We start from the raw sequence: 17159 nt of genomic DNA, 5'->3' as shown, positions 1-17159 counted from the left end.
TACATTCTAGAACCGACATAGGTGTGTATACAAGACAGTGTTTCCTACTGACTGGCTGCTTTTTTCATTCACATCAGGACATGTGAAGCTTTTGTGGGGAGCTGGGATTTGAGGTGGGTCACCAAGTCCCACCTATTAACAGGCGTCCATGAGTCCAGTGTCCTGCTGCAAGAGTTGCTCTCATTGGCAGTGAAGTGGTTAGTTATCGCTTCTCGGCCTTTTGGCTAAGATCAAGTGTAGTATCTGTTCTTATCAGTTTAATATCTGATATGTCCTCCAGTGGAGGACAACGTATTAAGCCGATTTTTGAAGAACGGATGTGAAGGTGGAGCTTGCTCTATTCACTCCATGCATTGACCCAGTATTGCAGTGTTTCTGGGAACAGTGCCCACATCTTTAAATTGGTACAAAGAAAAAGTTTTTAGTCCAGCTGGTAGTGCTTGATTAATGTTAAAACGACTGTTTAGGTGAAATTAAATTCTGCCAGACTGTAACACAGTTTGCAAGTCACAGCACTCTCAAGGAGTCTGCTGTTGCAGCAGGGCATGGATGACATCATCCACGGCCAAACGTTTGATGCAGTGGAGGGGGCATGGTCCTCAAAGTCATCAAGTTAAAGGTTTTGCATCAGCGTCAGCATGCAACTTTTGATGTAGTGGAGGGGCTGTGTTCATTCAATGCTGTTGTTCAAAGGTACCACATCAGTGACACAAAACACCCTAGAAGGCTAAATTCAATCCACTTGAATGCAGTCAGCATAAAGCCTATGAGTCAAGTTTTCTTCAACTGTTTGTGTGTCTATGGTTAATTTGTGTCTCTAAATGTATACGTGAAAAATGATCCAAATATGGATATTTGTGAATTCATACGACCTACATTCTAGAACCGACATAGGTGTGTATACAAGACAGTGTTTCCTACTGACTGGCTGCTTTTTTCATTCACATCAGGACATGTGAAGCTTTTGTGGGGAGCTGGGATTTGAGGTGGGTCACCAAGTCCCACCTATTAACAGGCGTCCATGAGTCCAGTGTCCTGCTGCAAGAGTTGCTCTCATTGGCAGTGAAGTGGTTAGTTATCGCTTCTCGGCCTTTTGGCTAAGATCAAGTGTAGTATCTGTTCTTATCAGTTTAATATCTGATATGTCCTCCAGTGGAGGACAACGTATTAAGCCGATTTTTGAAGAACGGATGTGACGGTGGAGCTTGCTCTATTCACTCCATGCGTTGACCCAGTATTGCAGTGTTTCTGGGAACAGTGCCCACATCTTTAAATTGGTACAAAGAAAAAGTTTTTAGTCCAGCTGGTAGTGCTTGATTAATGTTAAAACGACTGTTTAGGTGAAATTAAATTCTGCCAGACTGTAACACTGTTTGCAAGTCACAGCACTCTCAAGGAGTCTGCTGTTGCAGCAGGGCATGGATGACATCATCCACGGCCAATCGTTTGACGCAGTGGAGGGGGCATGGTCCTCAAAGTCATCAAGTTAAAGGTTTTGCATCAGCGTCATCATGCAACTTTTGATATAGTGGAGGGGCTGTGTTCATTCAATGCTGTTGTTCAAAGGTACCACATCAGTGACACAAAACACCCTAGAAGGCTAAATTCAATCCACTTGAATGCAGTCAGCATAAAGCCTATGAGTCAAGTTTTCTTCAACTGTTTGTGTGTCTACGGTTAATATGTGTCTCTAAATGTATACGTGAAAAATGATCCAAATATGGATATTTGTGAATTCATACGACCTACATTCTAGAACCGACATAGGTGTGTATACAAGACAGTGTTTCCTACTGACTGGCTGCTTTTTTCATTCACATCATGACATGTGAAGCTTTTGTGGGGAGCTGGGATTTGAGGTGGGTCACCAAGTCCCACCTATTAACAGGCGTCCATGAGTCCAGTGTCCTGCTGCAAGAGTTGCTCTCATTGGCAGTGAAGTGGTTAGTTATCGCTTCTCGGCCTTTTGGCTAAGATCAAGTGTAGTATCTGTTCTTATCAGTTTAATATCTGATATGTCCTCCAGTGGAGGACAACGTATTAAGCCGATTTTTGAAGAACGGATGTGAAGGTGGAGCTTGCTCTATTCACTCCATGCGTTGACCCAGTATTGCAGTGTTTCTGGGAACAGTGCCCACATCTTTAAATTGGTACAAAGAAAAAGTTTTTAGTCCAGCTGGTAGTGCTTGATTAATGTTAAAACGACTGTTTAGGTGAAATTAAATTCTGCCAGACTGTAACACTGTTTGCAAGTCACAGCACTCTCAAGGAGTCTGCTGTTGCAGCAGGGCATGGATGACATCATCCACGGCCAAACGTTTGATGCAGTGGAGGGGGCATGGTCCTCAAAGTCATCAAGTTAAAGGTTTTGCATCAGCGTCAGCATGCAACTTTTGATGTAGTGGAGGGGCTGTGTTCATTCAATGCTGTTGTTCAAAGGTACCACATCAGTGACACAAAACACCCTAGAAGGCTAAATTCAATCCACTTGAATGCAGTCAGCATAAAGCCTATGAGTCAAGTTTTCTTCAACTGTTTGTGTGTCTACGGTTAATTTGTGTCTCTAAATGTATACGTGAAAAATGATCCAAATATGGATATTTGTGAATTCATACGACCTACATTCTAGAACCGACATAGGTGTGTATACAAGACAGTGTTTCCTACTGACTGGCTGCTTTTTTCATTCACATCATGACATGTGAAGCTTTTGTGGGGAGCTGGGATTTGAGGTGGGTCACCAAGTCCCACCTATTAACAGGCGTCCATGAGTCCAGTGTCCTGCTGCAAGAGTTGCTCTCATTGGCAGTGAAGTGGTTAGTTATCGCTTCTCGGCCTTTTGGCTAAGATCAAGTGTAGTATCTGTTCTTATCAGTTTAATATCTGATATGTCCTCCAGTGGAGGACAACGTATTAAGCCGATTTTTGAAGAACGGATGTGAAGGTGGAGCTTGCTCTATTCACTCCATGCATTGACCCAGTATTGCAGTGTTTCTGGGAACAGTGCCCACATCTTTAAATTGGTACAAAGAAAAAGTTTTCAGTCCAGCTGGTAGTGCTTGATTAATGTTAAAACGACTGTTTAGGTGAAATTAAATTCTGCCAGACTGTAACACTGTTTGCAAGTAACAGCACTCTCAAGGAGTCTGCTGTTGCAGCAGGGCATGGATGACATCATCCACGGCCAAACGTTTGATGCAGTGGAGGGGGCATGGTCCTCAAAGTCATCAAGTTAAAGGTTTTGCATCAGCGTCAGCATGCAACTTTTGATGTAGTGGAGGGGCTGTGTTCATTCAATGCTGTTGTTCAAAGGTACCACATCAGTGACACAAAACACCCTAGAAAGCTAAATTCAATCCACTTGAATGCAGTCAGCATAAAGCCTATGAGTCAAGTTTTCTTCAACTGTTTGTGTGTCTACGGTTAATTTGTGTCTCTAAATGTATACGTGAAAAATGATCCAAATATGGATATTTGTGAATTCATACGACCTACATTCTAGAACCGACATAGGTGTGTATACAAGACAGTGTTTCCTACTGACTGGCTGCTTTTTTCATTCACATCAGGACATGTGAAGCTTTTGTGGGGAGCTGGGATTTGAGGTGGGTCACCAAGTCCCACCTATTAACAGGCGTCCATGAGTCCAGTGTCCTGCTGCAAGAGTTGCTCTCATTGGCAGTGAAGTGGTTAGTTATCGCTTCTCGGCCTTTTGGCTAAGATCAAGTGTAGTATCTGTTCTTATCAGTTTAATATCTGATATGTCCTCCAGTGGAGGACAACGTATTAAGCCGATTTTTGAAGAACGGATGTGACGGTGGAGCTTGCTCTATTCACTCCATGCGTTGACCCAGTATTGCAGTGTTTCTGGGAACAGTGCCCACATCTTTAAATTGGTACAAAGAAAAAGTTTTTAGTCCAGCTGGTAGTGCTTGATTAATGTTAAAACGACTGTTTAGGTGAAATTAAATTCTGCCAGACTGTAACACTGTTTGCAAGTCACAGCACTCTCAAGGAGTCTGCTGTTGCAGCAGGGCATGGATGACATCATCCACGGCCAATCGTTTGACGCAGTGGAGGGGGCATGGTCCTCAAAGTCATCAAGTTAAAGGTTTTGCATCAGCGTCATCATGCAACTTTTGATATAGTGGAGGGGCTGTGTTCATTCAATGCTGTTGTTCAAAGGTACCACATCAGTGACACAAAACACCCTAGAAGGCTAAATTCAATCCACTTGAATGCAGTCAGCATAAAGCCTATGAGTCAAGTTTTCTTCAACTGTTTGTGTGTCTACGGTTAATATGTGTCTCTAAATGTATACGTGAAAAATGATCCAAATATGGATATTTGTGAATTCATACGACCTACATTCTAGAACCGACATAGGTGTGTATACAAGACAGTGTTTCCTACTGACTGGCTGCTTTTTTCATTCACATCATGACATGTGAAGCTTTTGTGGGGAGCTGGGATTTGAGGTGGGTCACCAAGTCCCACCTATTAACAGGCGTCCATGAGTCCAGTGTCCTGCTGCAAGAGTTGCTCTCATTGGCAGTGAAGTGGTTAGTTATCGCTTCTCGGCCTTTTGGCTAAGATCAAGTGTAGTATCTGTTCTTATCAGTTTAATATCTGATATGTCCTCCAGTGGAGGACAACGTATTAAGCCGATTTTTGAAGAACGGATGTGAAGGTGGAGCTTGCTCTATTCACTCCATGCATTGACCCAGTATTGCAGTGTTTCTGGGAACAGTGCCCACATCTTTAAATTGGTACAAAGAAAAAGTTTTCAGTCCAGCTGGTAGTGCTTGATTAATGTTAAAACGACTGTTTAGGTGAAATTAAATTTTGCCAGACTGTAACACTGTTTGCAAGTAACAGCACTCTCAAGGAGTCTGCTGTTGCAGCAGGGCATGGATGACATCATCCACGGCCAAACGTTTGATGCAGTGGAGGGGGCATGGTCCTCAAAGTCATCAAGTTAAAGGTTTTGTATCAGCGTCAGCATGCAACTTTTGATGTAGTGGAGGGGCTGTGTTCATTCAATGCTGTTGTTCAAAGGTACCACATCAGTGACACAAAACACCCTAGAAGGCTAAATTCAATCCACTTGAATGCAGTCAGCATAACGCCTATGAGTCAAGTTTTCTTCAACTGTTTGTGTGTCTACGGTTAATTTGTGTCTCTAAATGTATACGTGAAAAATGATCCAAATATGGATATTTGTGAATTCATACGACCTACATTCTAGAACCGACATAGGTGTGTATACAAGACAGTGTTTCCTACTGACTGGCTGCTTTTTTCATTCACATCAGGACATGTGAAGCTTTTGTGGGGAGCTGGGATTTGAGGTGGGTCACCAAGTCCCACCTATTAACAGGCGTCCATGAGTCCAGTGTCCTGCTGCAAGAGTTGCTCTCATTGGCAGTGAAGTGGTTAGTTATCGCTTCTCGGCCTTTTGGCTAAGATCAAGTGTAGTATCTGTTCTTATCAGTTTAATATCTGATACGTCCTCCAGTGGAGGACAACGTATTAAGCCGATTTTTGAAGAACGGATGTGAAGGTGGAGCTTGCTCTATTCACTCCATGCGTTGACCCAGTATTGCAGTGTTTCTGGGAACAGTGCCCACATCTTTAAATTGGTACAAAGAAAAAGTTTTTAGTCCAGCTGGTAGTGCTTGATTAATGTTAAAACGACTGTTTAGGTGAAATTAAATTCTGCCAGACTGTAACACTGTTTGCAAGTCACAGCACTCTCAAGGAGTCTGCTGTTGCAGCAGGGCATGGATGACATCATCCACGGCCAAACGTTTGATGCAGTGGAGGGGGCATGGTCCTCAAAGTCATCAAGTTAAAGGTTTTGCATCAGCGTCAGCATGCAACTTTTGATGTAGTGGAGGGGCTGTGTTCATTCAATGCTGTTGTTCAAAGGTACCACATCAGTGACACAAAACACCCTAGAAGGCTAAATTCAATCCACTTGAATGCAGTCAGCATAAAGCCTATGAGTCAAGTTTTCTTCAACTGTTTGTGTGTCTACGGTTAATTTGTGTCTCTAAATGTATACGTGAAAAATGATCCAAATATGGATATTTGTGAATTCATACGACCTACATTCTAGAACCGACATAGGTGTGTATACAAGACAGTGTTTCCTACTGACTGGCTGCTTTTTTCATTCACATCATGACATGTGAAGCTTTTGTGGGGAGCTGGGATTTGAGGTGGGTCACCAAGTCCCACCTATTAACAGGCGTCCATGAGTCCAGTGTCCTGCTGCAAGAGTTGCTCTCATTGGCAGTGAAGTGGTTAGTTATCGCTTCTCGGCCATTAGGCAAGTTTTTCCTGAGTCTTGGAGTGAGGCACCGGTGATCCTCCAGTCATCTTCTTTTCAGCATTTTCTGGATCTTTTCAGTGTGGCGCTCAGAGGAGGTCCTCCCCTTTGTGCTCCTTTCCAGCTGCCTTTTCCGGAGAGTCAGACCGTCGCTGCTTTGACCTTTATCCTGTGGGACTCCAGCTCCTCCCATCCGAATGGGCGACAAGGCGATTCTTCTTTGTGGATGTGTTCATGGCCTGCCGCCTGCAGTCATGGCAAGGTGTACCGTTGCTGCGGCCAATCGTATCACACCCACGGGGGGGATCTGCCTGTGCTTTCTCACCAGCAAATTCCTGGAAGTCCACATGGCGTCTTTTATGGCGGCTAGGGAGAGCCATTGTAATGTAGTGCATTCAGCCTTCTGATCTGAGCATTGCCTCCTCCCATAGAGCACTAGTTGTGCTGTAAGATCTTCCTTTGCTGGCAAGTACGGGAAGCCGGAGGAGCCAGCTGTCGCCCACTGGTCTACAGCAGCACTGCACTCCCAGAACAGGTGCCTCACCGTCTCTGGCGCGCCACAACCTGGACGGGGGCAAAGAGGAATTCTGGACATGCCCCGGGAGTGCATAACAGTCCTGACCGGGAGAACCTCATGAGCCACCATCCACGACAGATCTTTCAGCCGGTTGGGAAGAAGAGGATGGTTCACCAGGTACCAGACTCTCTTTGACTCCTCTTCTCCAAATCCCCTTACTCGACACACAGGTCTTTGCTCCTGTATGGAAGAAATAAGCAGTCTGTGATTTGTCAGTGCATCCCTGTTTGATCCTTCCAAGTTGAATTTCTGAAGAAAGATTTGTATTTCTTTGTAGTTTTTGTTTAGCGTGAAAGACATTGGAATTCTCAGATCAATGTTTCCTAGACCTAACTTTTTAACATAGACTCCCATCCAAAATCTAACCAATGCAGCTGTCTTTACGCTTTTAGATTTGCCCACAATATGCTTGGTGTGCAAGCTGATATAGTGCGCTCCGAGAAAAGGGTACAGGTCCGGTACACCCTTACCCCCTTTTTCTTTTGGGCTTTTCATTATTTCTCTTTTTAGTCTTTCCCATTTGGAGTTCCACAAAAAATAGAACATTTCTCGTTCTAAGGTTCTCCTGACTCTTAGTGGTGGCATAAATACTGAGCTGATTAACAGAAATGTATCCGTCTGTCCTTAATATCTGTGCCAAGGGTTCTATGCAGAGAATATATAGTAACGCTGACAAAGGGCAACCTTGTCGCACACCAGAGTTAATGTTAACTTTCTTTGTTAAAAGACCATTCACAGCTACTTTGCTGGAGATGTTTTTGTAGAGCAATTTTATCCATCTGACAAAACGTTCCGGGAGGCCAAGTCTTGCCAACAACGCAAACAGGTACTGATGGGATACGCGATCAAAAGCTTTTTCAAAGTCCAAATTCATTATTGCCAAGCGGTTTGACCTGTCTTTAGAGAGGCTGATCAAGTCTCTTATGAGAATGAGATGGTCCGTGATTTTGCGTCCAGGTATGGCACAAACCTGATCCTGATGAACCAGGTCCTCTAGGCAAGATGTTAGTCTTGTGGCAAGGAGTTTGCTGAAAAGTTTACAATCCACATTAAGTAAGGAAATGGGTCTCCAATTCTTTAAGTCTGTCTTTTCTTTGGTTTTGTAGATTAATGTTACTATGCCGGTCCTAAAACTGTCAGGTAATTGGTCCAGGTTTTCAAATTCTGTGAACAATGTTAACATATCTGGTGCTAATAAGTCCCAAAAGGTCAAGTAGAACTCCACAGGGAGCCCATCCATCCCTGGTGATTTTCCTTTCTCAAAGGAAGTCAGACACTTGGTCAATTCTGTCACTGTTAAATCCTGGACTAACTTCTCAAAATTTGTGTTTAGACTATGGGTGTGCTCCACTTTAGTCAGAATGTCATGTAAGGCTTCTTCATTTAGCAATTTAGTGCTATATAGTTCTCTGTAATAGTCTTCAAGGGTCGTGAGTAATTCTTCTGTGGTTTGGGTTAGGGAGCCATCTCCTTTCTGGAGAGTTACCATGGTGTCAGTTTTACTGATGACTTTCTTAAAGAAAAAACGTGTACACTTTTCCCCCTCTTCTATCTCTCGTTCTCTGCTTCTAATAATGGCTCCTTTACTAACTTTCTCTGTTAATTCCATCATTTCTTTTTTTACGTCTTTAATTTCTTCATTAAAATCCATCCCTTGTTTATTTAAATTGTAGTACCTTTGTAAGCGCCTCTGGAGGTCAGTCGTGCGTCTTTTATCTTTTGCTTTTCCCTTTCTGCCTGCTGTTTTAAAGAAGCTCTGAGTTCTTTTTTTAACCATCTCCCACCAGGGAGCTCTAAAAGTATACAGGTCCTGTAGTGTTTGCCATCCCCTGTATAGTTCTTTGTATTCTTCCACAAGATCTTCCTGCTCTAAAAGTGAGCAGTTTAGTTTCCAGAGACCTTTCCCTGGTGTTACACTCAGATTTAACTCAGCTGTGCACGTCAACATGTGGTGGTCTGAAAAAAAGACTGGGGTAAGTGTGGCATTTATGGGGAGACAATCTCTGGTAAACACATAATCTATACGTGATGCTACAGAGTTGTCCCCACTGAACCAAGTGAACCCACCATCAAGCGGATGCAAAGTTTTGTAACAGTCAGTCAGCCTAAAGTCCTGAACCATACGCCGTAGTAAGTGAGATGTTTTATCCAATTTATAAAATGTCCCAGTTTTATTTCGGTCTGTCCTGCTTAGTATGCAGTTAAAGTCCCCTACCATTATAAACGGGGCTCTGCCTAACATAAAACTTTGCACATCTTCTAAAAGTTTGTATCTTGCATTCTTATCATTGTAACCATAAAGGTTCAAAACGTTCAAGTCTCTGCCCATAAATGATAAGCGTGCTAACAGGGCTCTGCCATCTCGTATAACAGTGAAACCTTTAACCGATATATAAGGGTTTTTAATCAAGATAGCCACACCGTCATTTTTGTTTTCATTTGACCCACTCCATAGCGATCTATTTGGCCACAGATCTTCCCACGTTTTATAACTACTGCAGTACGGGATGCCGCACTCTTGTAGACAAATTACATCGGACTTCACACTTTGCAGGTATGTCAGGATGCCATTGGCTCTGACTTGAGATTTTATACTTCTTACATTTATTGTCACTAGAGTAATTGTCATAAGTATGAAAAAGAAAGTTAAGGCAGGTATTGTCATGTAAGGGAGGGAGACCAGGTTAGTAATAGTCAGTTTATGTCCCATCTGTTGGGAGGAAATCTCTGTCAATGTCTTGGGCCGTCAGGACTAACGGGTTGGGTTTCTTTGAATTTTCAACTGCTGATGTATTTTCCTGATGAAAGTCAGCTTCAAGTGAGTTTAAGGGGGTCGACTGTAGATTAAAAGCCAAAAAGGAAATTTCATTGGGGGAGTCTGGTGGGAGGAACACACGTGATTCTTCACTGAAGGATTCCTTCGTAGGATCCTCAGTTCTGCCCTTCTTTTCTACTGCCAGCAGAGAGTCTGATGGCGAGACCGGAGCTGGTCTTTTAGGTTGTCCATCGTGGAGAATCCTGTGGTCATTTTTCATAGTCATGTCTTTTCTTACATTTTGTTCGATTTTACCATTGTCTTTCTCTAGTTCACTGATTGGGAGGATTTGGAGTGGCTCTTCCTCTTTGTCAGTTATCATTTGCGCAATCTCCTGCAGGTGTGCTGCATCAGGAGGTGTCTCATTAGTGAGACCTACCACAGGTGTGTCAGGTTTGCTCTTCCCAGTTTTAAGTTTATTTGCAAATGACTTAGGACAGTTTCTAAAGAGATGGTTTGTTTCACCACAGAGGTTACATTGACGGCCATTTGGGCACTCCTCATACACATGACCAGTGTGTCTACATTTACCACAGAAAGGTTTTGAACAATCTTCCACCAGATGGCCATGCTCTCCACACCTTCTGCAAAGTTTAGGTTGTCCTTGGTAGTAAACATAACCTCTATTCTCCCCCAGCACTATCAGGGATGGGAGATGTTTTAGACCCTGGAAACCTTGTGGGTCTTGTCTTAGATTGACAGGCACTCGCCAGGCACAGTTCCAAATACCGTCTACATCCCTAACCTTAACAGCTTGACCTTTTACAGAACAGTATCTGCCCAACCACACACAAATGTCTTCTGCATTAACAGTTTCATTAAACATTTTGACAATGACGGTTTTCATTGAATTGTCTGTAAGCTTTTCTACTGTGAAAAGTGCAAAATGGGATTTCATGTTTTCAAAACGAGTCCAGAATTCGCTGAGAGTAGAGCTAGTTCGAAAGCTTACATCAAAACCTTTGTTCAATGGTAAGGTCAAGATACAGTTCAGGTCTTCAGGTTTGAAACCTAGGGTTTTCTGGACCAAGTTCCTTGAAAAATCAAGCCTGGACATGTAAGTTACCTTACCTTCAATTTCCTGAAAGGTAAACCGGACGCTGTGGTGCCTCCGCATGCCTGCAGAAGCTGCTGACATTTTGGAGGCACCACAGGCGGGTGAGCTTGGCAGGAGTAATTACCTTAACTTGGATTGCTCCAGGACACCTGAACAGAAAAAGGACATTGACAGTTCAGTAGGAAAAGTAAACGTTCAATTGCGCAGCACCGATATCTCCAGTAGTTTGTACGATGGCAAGTCACAACAGACGAGCATCAACAACCGTCGGAGTGATCACAGTCTCTGTCGTTTGGCAAGATGCAAGGACAGCTCTGATAAGAACAGATACTACACTTGATCTTAGCCAAAAGGCCGAGAAGCCTTTTGGCTAAGATCAAAAAAAAAAATCTGTTCTTATCAGTTTAATATCTGATATGTCCTCCAGTGGAGGACAACGTATTAAGCCGATTTTTGAAGAACGGATGTGAAGGTGGAGCTTGCTCTATTCACTCCATGCGTTGACCCAGTATTGCAGTGTTTCTGGGAACAGTGCCCACATCTTTAAATTGGTACAAAGAAAAAGTTTTTAGTCCAGCTGGTAGTGCTTGATTAATGTTAAAACGACTGTTTAGGTGAAATTAAATTCTGCCAGACTGTAACACTGTTTGCAAGTCACAGCACTCTCAAGGAGTCTGCTGTTGCAGCAGGGCATGGATGACATCATCCACGGCCAAACGTTTGATGCAGTGGAGGGGGCATGGTCCTCAAAGTCATCAAGTTAAAGGTTTTGCATCAGCGTCAGCATGCAACTTTTGATGTAGTGGAGGGGCTGTGTTCATTCAATGATGTTGTTCAAAGGTACCACATCAGTGACACAAAACACCCTAGAAGGCTAAATTCAATCCACTTGAATGCAGTCAGCATAAAGCCTATGGGTCAAGTTTTCTTCAACTGTTTGTGTGTCTACGGTTAATTTGTGTCTCTAAATGTATACGTGAAAAATGATCCAAATATGGATATTTGTGAATTCATACGACCTACATTCTAGAACCGACATAGGTGTGTATACAAGACAGTGTTTCCTACTGACTGGCTGCTTTTTTCATTCACATCAGGACATGTGAAGCTTTTGTGGGGAGCTGGGATTTGAGGTGGGTCACCAAGTCCCACCTATTAACAGGCGTCCATGAGTCCAGTGTCCTGCTGCAAGAGTTGCTCTCATTGGCAGTGAAGTGGTTAGTTATCGCTTCTCGGCCTTTTGGCTAAGATCAAGTGTAGTATCTGTTCTTATCAGTTTAATATCTGATATGTCCTCCAGTGGAGGACAACGTATTAAGCCGATTTTTGAAGAACGGATGTGAAGGTGGAGCTTGCTCTATTCACTCCATGCGTTGACCCAGTATTGCAGTGTTTCTGGGAACAGTGCCCACATCTTTAAATTGGTACAAAGAAAAAGTTTTTAGTCCAGCTGGTAGTGCTTGATTAATGTTAAAACGACTGTTTAGGTGAAATTAAATTCTGCCAGACTGTAACACTGTTTGCAAGTCACAGCACTCTCAAGGAGTCTGCTGTTGCAGCAGGGCATGGATGACATCATCCACGGCCAAACGTTTGATGCAGTGGAGGGGGCATGGTCCTCAAAGTCATCAAGTTAAAGGTTTTGCATCAGCGTCAGCATGCAACTTTTGATGTAGTGGAGGGGCTGTGTTCATTCAATGATGTTGTTCAAAGGTACCACATCAGTGACACAAAACACCCTAGAAGGCTAAATTCAATCCACTTGAATGCAGTCAGCATAAAGCCTATGAGTCAAGTTTTCTTCAACTGTTTGTGTGTCTACGGTTAATTTGTGTCTCTAAATGTATACGTGAAAAATGATCCAAATATGGATATTTGTGAATTCATACGACCTACATTCTAGAACCGACATAGGTGTGTATACAAGACAGTGTTTCCTACTGACTGGCTGCTTTTTTCATTCACATCAGGACATGTGAAGCTTTTGTGGGGAGCTGGGATTTGAGGTGGGTCACCAAGTCCCACCTATTAACAGGCGTCCATGAGTCCAGTGTCCTGCTGCAAGAGTTGCTCTCATTGGCAGTGAAGTGGTTAGTTATCGCTTCTCGGCCTTTTGGCTAAGATCAAGTGTAGTATCTGTTCTTATCAGTTTAATATCTGATATGTCCTCCAGTGGAGGACAACGTATTAGGCCGATTTTTGAAGAACGGATGTGAAGGTGGAGCTTGCTCTATTCACTCCATGCGTTGACCCAGTATTGCAGTGTTTCTGGGAACAGTGCCCACATCTTTAAATTGGTACAAAGAAAAAGTTTTTAGTCCAGCTGGTAGTGCTTGATTAATGTTAAAACGACTGTTTAGGTGAAATTAAATTCTGCCAGACTGTAACACTGTTTGCAAGTCACAGCACTCTCAAGGAGTCTGCTGTTGCAGCAGGGCATGGATGACATCATCCACGGCCAAACGTTTGATGCAGTGGAGGGGGCATGGTCCTCAAAGTCATCAAGTTAAAGGTTTTGTATCAGCGTCAGCATGCAACTTTTGATGTAGTGGAGGGGCTGTGTTCATTCAATGCTGTTGTTCAAAGGTACCACATCAGTGACACAAAACACCCTAGAAGGCTAAATTCAATCCACTTGAATGCAGTCAGCATAAAGCCTATGAGTCAAGTTTTCTTCAACTGTTTGTGTGTCTACGGTTAATTTGTGTCTCTAAATGTATACGTGAAAAATGATCCAAATATGGATATTTGTGAATTCATACGACCTACATTCTAGAACCGACATAGGTGTGTATACAAGACAGTGTTTCCTACTGACTGGCTGCTTTTTTCATTCACATCAGGACATGTGAAGCTTTTGTGGGGAGCTGGGATTTGAGGTGGGTCACCAAGTCCCACCTATTAACAGGCGTCCATGAGTCCAGTGTCCTGCTGCAAGAGTTGCTCTCATTGGCAGTGAAGTGGTTAGTTATCGCTTCTCGGCCTTTTGGCTAAGATCAAGTGTAGTATCTGTTCTTATCAGTTTAATATCTGATATGTCCTCCAGTGGAGGACAACGTATTAAGCCGATTTTTGAAGAACGGATGTGAAGGTGGAGCTTGCTCTATTCACTCCATGCGTTGACCCAGTATTGCAGTGTTTCTGGGAACAGTGCCCACATCTTTAAATTGGTACAAAGAAAAAGTTTTTAGTCCAGCTGGTAGTGCTTGATTAATGTTAAAACGACTGTTTAGGTGAAATTAAATTCTGCCAGACTGTAACACTGTTTGCAAGTCACAGCACTCTCAAGGAGTCTGCTGTTGCAGCAGGGCATGGATGACATCATCCACGGCCAAACGTTTGATGCAGTGGAGGGGGCATGGTCCTCAAAGTCATCAAGTTAAAGGTTTTGCATCAGCGTCAGCATGCAACTTTTGATGTAGTGGAGGGGCTGTGTTCATTCAATGATGTTGTTCAAAGGTACCACATCAGTGACACAAAACACCCTAGAAGGCTAAATTCAATCCACTTGAATGCAGTCAGCATAAAGCCTATGGGTCAAGTTTTCTTCAACTGTTTGTGTGTCTACGGTTAATTTGTGTCTCTAAATGTATACGTGAAAAATGATCCAAATATGGATATTTGTGAATTCATACGACCTACATTCTAGAACCGACATAGGTGTGTATACAAGACAGTGTTTCCTACTGACTGGCTGCTTTTTTCATTCACATCAGGACATGTGAAGCTTTTGTGGGGAGCTGGGATTTGAGGTGGGTCACCAAGTCCCACCTATTAACAGGCGTCCATGAGTCCAGTGTCCTGCTGCAAGAGTTGCTCTCATTGGCAGTGAAGTGGTTAGTTATCGCTTCTCGGCCTTTTGGCTAAGATCAAGTGTAGTATCTGTTCTTATCAGTTTAATATCTGATATGTCCTCCAGTGGAGGACAACGTATTAAGCCGATTTTTGAAGAACGGATGTGAAGGTGGAGCTTGCTCTATTCACTCCATGCGTTGACCCAGTATTGCAGTGTTTCTGGGAACAGTGCCCACATCTTTAAATTGGTACAAAGAAAAAGTTTATAGTCCAGCTGGTAGTGCTTGATTAATGTTAAAACGACTGTTTAGGTGAAATTAAATTCTGCCAGACTGTAACACTGTTTGCAAGTCACAGCACTCTCAAGGAGTCTGCTGTTGCAGCAGGGCATGGATGACATCATCCACGGCCAAACGTTTGATGCAGTGGAGGGGGCATGGTCCTCAAAGTCATCAAGTTAAAGGTTTTGCATCAGCGTCAGCATGCAACTTTTGATGTAGTGGAGGGGCTGTGTTCATTCAATGATGTTGTTCAAAGGTACCACATCAGTGACACAAAACACCCTAGAAGGCTAAATTCAATCCACTTGAATGCAGTCAGCATAAAGCCTATGAGTCAAGTTTTCTTCAACTGTTTGTGTGTCTACGGTTAATTTGTGTCTCTAAATGTATACGTGAAAAATGATCCAAATATGGATATTTGTGAATTCATACGACCTACATTCTAGAACCGACATAGGTGTGTATACAAGACAGTGTTTCCTACTGACTGGCTGCTTTTTTCATTCACATCAGGACATGTGAAGCTTTTGTGGGGAGCTGGGATTTGAGGTGGGTCACCAAGTCCCACCTATTAACAGGCGTCCATGAGTCCAGTGTCCTGCTGCAAGAGTTGCTCTCATTGGCAGTGAAGTGGTTAGTTATCGCTTCTCGGCCTTTTGGCTAAGATCAAGTGTAGTATCTGTTCTTATCAGTTTAATATCTGATATGTCCTCCAGTGGAGGACAACGTATTAGGCCGATTTTTGAAGAACGGATGTGAAGGTGGAGCTTGCTCTATTCACTCCATGCGTTGACCCAGTATTGCAGTGTTTCTGGGAACAGTGCCCACATCTTTAAATTGGTACAAAGAAAAAGTTTTTAGTCCAGCTGGTAGTGCTTGATTAATGTTAAAACGACTGTTTAGGTGAAATTAAATTCTGCCAGACTGTAACACTGTTTGCAAGTCACAGCACTCTCAAGGAGTCTGCTGTTGCAGCAGGGCATGGATGACATCATCCACGGCCAAACGTTTGATGCAGTGGAGGGGGCATGGTCCTCAAAGTCATCAAGTTAAAGGTTTTGCATCAGCGTCAGCATGCAACTTTTGATGTAGTGGAGGGGCTGTGTTCATTCAATGCTGTTGTTCAAAGGTACCACATCAGTGACACAAAACACCCTAGAAGGCTAAATTCAATCCACTTGAATGCAGTCAGCATAAAGCCTATGAGTCAAGTTTTCTTCAACTGTTTGTGTGTCTACGGTTAATTTGTGTCTCTAAATGTATACGTGAAAAATGATCCAAATATGGATATTTGTGAATTCATACGACCTACATTCTAGAACCGACATAGGTGTGTATACAAGACAGTGTTTCCTACTGACTGGCTGCTTTTTTCATTCACATCATGACATGTGAAGCTTTTGTGGGGAGCTGGGATTTGAGGTGGGTCACCAAGTCCCACCTATTAACAGGTGTCCATGAGTCCAGTGTCCTGCTGCAAGAGTTGCTCTCATTGGCAGTGAAGTGGTTAGTTATCGCTTCTCGGCCTTTTGGCTAAGATCAAGTGTAGTATCTGTTCTTATCAGTTTAATATCTGATATGTCCTCCAGTGGAGGACAACGTATTAAGCCGATTTTTGAAGAACGGATGTGAAGGTGGAGCTTGCTCTATTCACTCCATGCATTGACCCAGTATTGCAGTGTTTCTGGGAACAGTGCCCACATCTTTAAATTGGTACAAAGAAAAAGTTTTCAGTCCAGCTGGTAGTGCTTGATTAATGTTAAAACGACTGTTTAGGTGAAATTAAATTCTGCCAGACTGTAACACTGTTTGCAAGTAACAGCACTCTCAAGGAGTCTGCTGTTGCAGCAGGGCATGGATGACATCATCCACGGCCAAACGTTTGATGCAGTGGAGGGGGCATGGTCCTCAAAGTCATCAAGTTAAAGGTTTTGCATCAGCGTCAGCATGCAACTTTTGATGTAGTGGAGGGGCTGTGTTCATTCAATGCTGTTGTTCAAAGGTACCACATCAGTGACACAAAACACCCTAGAAGGCTAAATTCAATCCACTTGAATGCAGTCAGCATAAAGCCTATGAGTCAAGTTTTCTTCAACTGTTTGTGTGTCTACGGTTAATTTGTGTCTCTAAATGTATACGTGAAAAATGATCCAAATATGGATATTTGTGAATTCATACGACCTACATTCTAGAACCGACATAGGTGTGTATACAAGACAGTGTTTCCTACTGACTGGCTGCTTTTTTCATTCACATCAGGACATGTGAAGCTTTTGTGGGGAGCTGGGATTTGAGGTGGG

General features: G+C 43.1%; 14 non-coding genes and 1 pseudogene across 14 annotated transcripts; 14 read left to right on the top strand and 1 right to left on the bottom strand.

Moving 5' to 3' along the window:
* The first annotated feature begins 204 nt into the window (after positions 1-204).
* On the top strand, positions 205-395 carry LOC144992661 (U2 spliceosomal RNA). The gene has a single exon (XR_013656730.1). It is a non-coding gene; the product is annotated as a U2 spliceosomal RNA (small nuclear RNA).
* A 682-nt stretch (positions 396-1077) lies between these two features.
* LOC144992757 (U2 spliceosomal RNA) lies at positions 1078-1268 on the top strand. Its single transcript, XR_013656824.1, has one exon. It is a non-coding gene; the product is annotated as a U2 spliceosomal RNA (small nuclear RNA).
* A 682-nt stretch (positions 1269-1950) lies between these two features.
* Positions 1951-2141, top strand: LOC144992734 (U2 spliceosomal RNA). The gene has a single exon (XR_013656802.1). It is a non-coding gene; the product is annotated as a U2 spliceosomal RNA (small nuclear RNA).
* Positions 2142-2823: 682 nt separating this feature from the next.
* On the top strand, positions 2824-3014 carry LOC144992660 (U2 spliceosomal RNA). The gene has a single exon (XR_013656729.1). It is a non-coding gene; the product is annotated as a U2 spliceosomal RNA (small nuclear RNA).
* Positions 3015-3696: 682 nt separating this feature from the next.
* Positions 3697-3887, top strand: LOC144992756 (U2 spliceosomal RNA). The gene has a single exon (XR_013656823.1). It is a non-coding gene; the product is annotated as a U2 spliceosomal RNA (small nuclear RNA).
* A 682-nt stretch (positions 3888-4569) lies between these two features.
* On the top strand, positions 4570-4760 carry LOC144992659 (U2 spliceosomal RNA). The gene has a single exon (XR_013656728.1). It is a non-coding gene; the product is annotated as a U2 spliceosomal RNA (small nuclear RNA).
* Positions 4761-5442: 682 nt separating this feature from the next.
* On the top strand, positions 5443-5633 carry LOC144992736 (U2 spliceosomal RNA). Its single transcript, XR_013656804.1, has one exon. It is a non-coding gene; the product is annotated as a U2 spliceosomal RNA (small nuclear RNA).
* Positions 5634-10956: 5323 nt separating this feature from the next.
* On the bottom strand, positions 10957-11149 carry LOC144992957 (U2 spliceosomal RNA). The gene has a single exon (XR_013656986.1). It is a non-coding gene; the product is annotated as a U2 spliceosomal RNA (small nuclear RNA).
* Positions 11116-11325, top strand: LOC144992888 (U2 spliceosomal RNA; annotated as a pseudogene).
* Positions 11326-12007: 682 nt separating this feature from the next.
* LOC144992733 (U2 spliceosomal RNA) lies at positions 12008-12198 on the top strand. Its single transcript, XR_013656801.1, has one exon. It is a non-coding gene; the product is annotated as a U2 spliceosomal RNA (small nuclear RNA).
* Positions 12199-12880: 682 nt separating this feature from the next.
* On the top strand, positions 12881-13071 carry LOC144992784 (U2 spliceosomal RNA). The gene has a single exon (XR_013656849.1). It is a non-coding gene; the product is annotated as a U2 spliceosomal RNA (small nuclear RNA).
* Positions 13072-13753: 682 nt separating this feature from the next.
* On the top strand, positions 13754-13944 carry LOC144992732 (U2 spliceosomal RNA). Its single transcript, XR_013656800.1, has one exon. It is a non-coding gene; the product is annotated as a U2 spliceosomal RNA (small nuclear RNA).
* Positions 13945-14626: 682 nt separating this feature from the next.
* Positions 14627-14817, top strand: LOC144992731 (U2 spliceosomal RNA). The gene has a single exon (XR_013656799.1). It is a non-coding gene; the product is annotated as a U2 spliceosomal RNA (small nuclear RNA).
* Positions 14818-15499: 682 nt separating this feature from the next.
* On the top strand, positions 15500-15690 carry LOC144992783 (U2 spliceosomal RNA). Its single transcript, XR_013656848.1, has one exon. It is a non-coding gene; the product is annotated as a U2 spliceosomal RNA (small nuclear RNA).
* Positions 15691-16372: 682 nt separating this feature from the next.
* LOC144992658 (U2 spliceosomal RNA) lies at positions 16373-16563 on the top strand. Its single transcript, XR_013656727.1, has one exon. It is a non-coding gene; the product is annotated as a U2 spliceosomal RNA (small nuclear RNA).
* Positions 16564-17159: the final 596 nt, after the last annotated feature.

This window comes from Oryzias latipes, chromosome 6, assembly GCF_053564925.1.
Source record: "Oryzias latipes strain Hd-rR chromosome 6, Olatipes_Hd-rR_3.1".
NCBI lineage: Eukaryota > Metazoa > Chordata > Actinopteri > Beloniformes > Adrianichthyidae > Oryzias > Oryzias latipes.
This window is presented reverse-complemented; position numbering and strand designations above follow the sequence as displayed.